This window comes from Aulonocara stuartgranti, assembly GCF_965226115.1.
Source record: "Aulonocara stuartgranti genome assembly, chromosome: 18".
In the NCBI taxonomy this organism is placed as follows: domain Eukaryota; kingdom Metazoa; phylum Chordata; class Actinopteri; order Cichliformes; family Cichlidae; genus Aulonocara; species Aulonocara stuartgranti.
Genome location: NC_138954.1, coordinates 1,390,303 through 1,396,535, shown reverse-complemented (window position 1 = coordinate 1,396,535; position 6,233 = coordinate 1,390,303). Strand labels below are relative to the sequence as shown.

At 43.7% G+C, this 6,233-nt stretch overlaps 1 long non-coding RNA gene across 1 annotated transcript; it reads right to left on the bottom strand.

The window, feature by feature from the left end:
* Window positions 1-322: 322 nt before the first annotated feature.
* LOC309693991 lies at window positions 323-5,635 on the bottom strand. Its single transcript, XR_014272766.1, has 3 exons — window positions 5,541-5,635; window positions 501-593; window positions 323-407 (listed from the first exon to the last, which is right to left on the bottom strand). It is a non-coding gene; the product is annotated as an uncharacterized lncRNA (long non-coding RNA).
* Between the last annotated feature and the right edge of the window lie 598 nt (window positions 5,636-6,233).

Sequence of the window (6,233 nt, the reverse complement as noted above, 5' to 3'; positions counted from 1 at the left end):
TTTTCCACAAACGTCACATTTTAAAAACTTTTTAGCTGTGTCAAAATTATACTGACTCCCTGATCTGGGAGGAAATTCTTGACTTTCATTTTTATTTCCAGTTGATCCTGGATCTGCACTCCTGCTTTCTTCCTGATCCTGGCTCTCAGCTACAGCAGAGCCTCCTTCTGATTCACTGTGGTCTCTTTCCTCGTTAGCAGCAGGCACCATTAAGGTATCAGTCTCCTCCTTCAATCCAAGCTCCTCTCCCTCCTCACTCCTGCAGAGTTCCTCCTGTTCCTCTTTAATCTGTGGAGGTTCTGGCTCTTCCTGGCCCAGGCTGGAGCTCCTCTCCTGGTCACAGAGCTGCAGCTCAATGAGAACCTCCTCCTCCTTACAGACAGGCTGCTGCGGGACGTCTGGAGGGACTAAAGGAGACAACAAAAACAAAAGTGAACTGAACATGATTCTCTGAAATGCACAAAAGGTTTCCACTTGTTGTCAGTGCTGCGAATCGCTACCTTATCGTGGTGGAGGGGTTTGTGTGTTGTGTTGTCTGGGGGCTTTTCCCCCCTGGAAGGGTCTCATGTGGCAAATTGGTCCAGGGTAAGGGACTAGACAAAGAGAGATTCAGAAGACCCCTATGAATACCATCGTTCCCTCGAAGCTGGACAGGAAACTGCAGGATCTAGGACTGAGCAGCTCCCTCTGCAGCTGGATCCTTAACTTCCTGTCTGACAGACGCCAGGTGGTCAGACTGGGCAGCATCACCTCATCCCCCATCACACTGAACACTGGTGCTCCACAGGGGTGTGTACTGAGCCCTCTCCTGTACTCACTCTACACCTACGACTGCACAGCCACTAACAGCTCCAACATCATTGTGAAGTTTGCAGACGACACTACAGTGGTGGGTCTTATCACCAACGGTGATGAGACGGCTTACAGGGAGGAGGTCAGCGCCCTGACCCACTGGTGTCAAGACAACCATCTCACCCTCAACGTCGCAAAGACAAAGGAGTTGATAGTGGACTTCCGGAGGTGCAGAGAAGTACACACCCCCATCACCATCAACGGCGCTGCTGTGGAGAGAGTGAGCAGCTTCCGGTTCCTTGGAGTACATCTGGCTGAGGATCTTACGTGGTCAGTACACACAAACAAAACAGTGAAGAAGGCGCAGCAGCGCCTCTTCTTTCTCAGGAGACTGAAAAGATTCGGCATGAGCCCCCGCATCCTCAGGACCTTCTATCACTGTGCCATTGAGAGCATCCTCACTGGATGCATCACCACCTGGTATGGCAACAGCACCGCCTACAACTGCAAAGCTCTCCAGCGAGTAGTGCGGTGCTCTGAACGGATAATTGGAGGTGAGCTTCCCTCCCTCCAAGACATCTACAGGAAGCGGTGCCTGAGGAAAGCGGGGAGGATCATCAAGGACTCCAGTCACCCCAGCCATAAACTGTTCAGACTGCTTCCATCAGGAAGGAGGTTCTGCAGCATCCGGTCCCGTACCAGCAGACTGAGAGACAGCTTCTTCCATCAGGCCATCAGACTGCTGAACACGTCATAGACACCTCAGCTTCACTACTGGAACTTCAACATTATGCACTCCACACTGTATATAAATGCCACTTGTTTTGCACATATTCAACTCTGTATATTTTATATATTTTATTATTATTATTATTATTTTATTTTATTTTTTTTACTATTTAATTTGTAAAAATGTGTATACACACACACACACACACACACGTAGGAAAATATTTAGTATACACATCTAGAAATGCATACACTATTATATATTGTACATATATTTATTAGTTTCAGGTTGGCCATTCTTGTATTTTGCTCGTTTGTGTTGTTGTGTTTGCACATCTCTGTTGCTTGTGGGGCTCGCACACAAGAATTTCACTCGCATGTGCTGTGCCAGTGTGCCTGCACATGTGATGTGACAATAAAAGTGATTTGATTTGATTTGATTTGAGTGTAAGATCAAGGGAACAGTTCACCCTTCCTTGGATAGGGTTACCAGAGCCCTGCCCTGGAGCCAGGCATGGGGAAGGGTGTTCATGGGCAAGCGTCTGGTGACCGGGCCTTAGTCCATGGGGCCCAGCCTGAAAACGGGACACAGGCCCATCGTCCTGCAGGCCCACCACCTGCAGGAGGCGGTGTAAGGAACCCAACCTCTAGGAGCGGAGCGGAAGCCCTGGTGGACCGATCCCTGGCTACCAAGACTGGCAATTGGGACATGGAATGTCACCTCTCTGCGGTGACAATGGGGAAGGAGCCTGAGCTAGCCTGCCTACTCAAAAGTAGGCCGATAGAAGCCAGACGTGTCTCCCTGCCAGCGGCTTAAAATAGTTTCTGGTGACTTGTATCAAGGTGTTACCCTACTGTGACACAAACTCAAACTCTTTCAGGTACCTGTAATCAAGGGAGGTGAAAACTGTTTTTCTCGCTATGATAGCATATAATCGATATTATGTGGTACAATCAACCTTCACTTTTCTCTGGTGGTATATTCAAGGGAGCAAACACTGAAAAATGTAGCCTAAAGAAAATGGCATGAGGTAAAGCTAGTATTGTTTTTAGTCAAAATCATGAATTCACGAACGTAGAGTGAGTATAGTTCATGACAGTGGAGGGATGGATGAATGTTACTGCACTAACTGAGTTTACAGAAAAGCACGTGTGCTCCCTGTCCTCCTCCTGTGTAACACACCTGATAAACCACACACATGTACCTGGATTAGCTGATTTCATGAGACTGATGCTGCTAACCCTAACCCTCCCAGGGGGGGCACTTCACAGGTGTTTATAGCTAATGCAGTGATGTAGCCGCCATTCTGGATCAGGACATGGCACACGATACATGACTATATCAGCTACTTCCACTGGAAACTGTGGTGACAGCAAAAAAGTCCATTTTTTACTTCAACAGAGACTGCTTACTAAGATATTTCCTTATATTAAAAAAATTAATTAATTTATCAGATTTTCTGTCATGTTTAATGCTGCACACTGTAGACCAGGGGTCTCAAACTTAAACGAGCTGTGGGCCACTGCTGGCACTGTCATCTCATTGGAGGGCAACTTTAGTGATCAAGTAGTACAAAAACAAACAAACAAACAAACAAACAGCCACAAATATTTCTGAAAATGTTTGTTTTTAAAATTTCAAATATTCTACAACAGGGCCGTGCAGAGAGGTTTAAAGGGGCGGGTGCTCAAAGTTAAAAAGGGGCACATTGAACCAGGCTGAATAACAACAACACACATTCATCAAGAATCTAATATGGGAAGGGCAGGGCTGTGTTAATCTGAGACTGTAGACATTAAAAAGTCCACAGGAGAGATGGTAGCTGATTAAACAAGTGTCATGAGATAATAACAAAATGCAAAGATTGGTGACAGCGCTTGGAACCATAAGGCAACGAAAAACTGTGAGAAATAATTTAGGCTCTGCCTGTGAATCACTCTTTGCTTCTCTTCTTCCTTCCTTCCCATCATTTCATATATCACTCTGCACTTGCTGTCTATGTGAGAACAAGGCACAACTTGCTATTGCAATAAACTATAATCTAATTATCCACACCTAACAACTCTTGCACTTAATCTATAATAAAATGATGACAGAAAAATGTTATAGCACTGCCTTTAGTAGCCTCACACAGCTCCTGCTGTTTCCTCCTCATGTCCTTACCAGGCATGTCTGCACAATGTTATATCACGAGTAATAATTTAAAATAATCCATATACATAAAACACACACATGCACGCACACACAGTGACATTTTAGACCTTCTTCAGAATACTGTATATACTATGGGCATCACTGTGCTGATCCAGAATCCTTACATTATTATTTATTACTAGAGCTACAATAATAAAGCAAAGAAGAGGGGGAAGTAATAAATATGAAATAATGTATTTATGATGATTCCATGTGTTTCACTATCCACTCTGTGCAGGGCAAAGCTTATTACATGTTTAAACTGTAGAGATACAATCATTTTACTGCTGTAACATCCAAATTTTGTCTTATTTAAAATATAAATCTAATATAATCTGCTTCTTAATGTATGTTCTTTAAAATACAGCGTGTGTTTTTAATATATTATAATTATAATAATTATGTGGACATGCATATTAGATCGTTTTTCAGTGAAATATAATCCCTCCAGAAAGGCAGGAAAAGCCCAGAAACTTAATTTAAAACTAAATATGTTCTAAATACTTTAAAACTAAATATGTTCCCTAAAACGGTGACAGAGCTACAGACCCATGACAGCCTTACACAGGTAGCCAGCAGCTATGACCAGCACTACCTGTGCAGTTAATAAAAGGACAGGTAATGTGTGTCGTGCTGTTGCACACACAGCACGCTCGTTTGTTTCAGTTCGTCAGTTGCAACAAGACATCTTACCAACGTGTACGTAATAAGCTAATACTCCTGTGTGCTATACACTACAGTGTACGCTGTACACCTACTTACTGGTTGTGTCGCATCAGTCTGTGTCTCTGAGTTAACTTGTGTTTCTCCTACAGCTCCGGACCGCAAAAAATGCGCGTGCTCTTTGTGAGCTCGTTCCCGGCTCGTAACCAGCGCGTTCTGCCGTCAAGAGTGATCATTGGTTAAATGTGATCATGTGACTGATGCAAGCCAGATCCTTTTATTTAGCAAAACTGTGATTAATAGTTAAATATTATTGCTGAGGGGCACAGACAGGACTCCGCACTCACACACACATAAAAAAAAATATATATATACATATTTTTTTTAAAAGTTGCCTTATCAAAAGGGCACTTTGGGCACCCATCAGGAAAGGGGCGGGTGCTCAAGCCCCTCTAGCCCCCCCCCCCCCCACGTGCCTGTTCTACAACAAGACAAAACAGCAAACATGAACACACATTTCTTTGTCCCACTCTTCACTAACTGCAGCCTTCACTGATCTACCAAACAAACCCATCGGTCCTCTCTTCCTGTTCAGACACGTGGCAGCACTTCTATCATTTTGTTTGTATTTAACAAAATAAAAATGCAGACATAAGAGAACACATTCGTCTTTGACTCTCTCCCTGAACTCACACCTCAACATGTTTGTACTCTTTGCTCATATTGCCTTCATATCAAATCATTTTTGGCTTTTAAAGAACTTATTTTAACACAAAAAGTCACTTTAACGGCCAAATTGCAATATATAAGTAAGGAGGGGTGACGTGGGCTGCAAGTGGCCCCCGGGCCGCGAGTTAGAGACCCCTGGTGTAGACAACCATAGAGACATTTACTAATGTCTGCTACATAACTACTACTTCACTTCAAATAAATAATATTAAAATACATTTATTATTATGAATATCTGGTCACCTGACATTATTTGCTCTATCAAAGACAGTTTCACTTCATCATCTTCCTCTTTCTTAAATTTATACTTCATCCTCACAGCGCAGTCCTGTCCTCTGTTTGCTCTTTGTTAGCTCACATCTCCAAAAAGTCCTCACAATCAGAAACGTCCCGCAGAGCTGTGATCAGGATGCTCCCTCAGAGGGACACTCACCTGTCCTGTGCAGCTTGATTTGGGGTTTCCAGGTGATATCCAGCAGTCTGCGCTGACGGTCGATCTCTTCCTCGTACTGGACGATCGTTTTTTCAAACTCCAAGAATATTTGTTCAGCAGCAGCAGTTAGTCGCTCGTTGATGAACTCTCTCAGATACTGAACTGAAGGCATCGTTGCTGCCGCAGCTCACACACTCGGCTCACACACTCAGCTCACACACGCAGCTCACACACTCAGCTCACATACATAAATTGCGCCCTAACGCACAGAAATTGCTCCACGTTCAGTCCGCACAGGTGTGAATGTCTCATAAAGTCTAAATTAAGCCTTTGAAGACGCAACAGCCTTGCTGCTCGCGCGACACACAAGAAACGGAACCACTTCCGCCTTTTCCTTGTTTACTTCCGCCTGCTGTCACACAGAGCGCTTCCTGTCGATGAGGAAAGTTGCTTTGAATTCCGCTCTCGTGTCTGTATGTTCTTTTAAATTCCCAGTTTGTTCTTCAAATAGAAGATGAAAAATACACAAACATATACCAGAGCTCCCGCACATCAATGAATTAATAAAGTTCATAACTGCGCTAAAATAAAGGTCACAATAATCTTTATTAAGCCTTTTTCTGACATTGTGCTCACATTAAGGTGAAGGTGACATTTGAACATGAACAAACTGTCTGAATGTGAGATTCACCA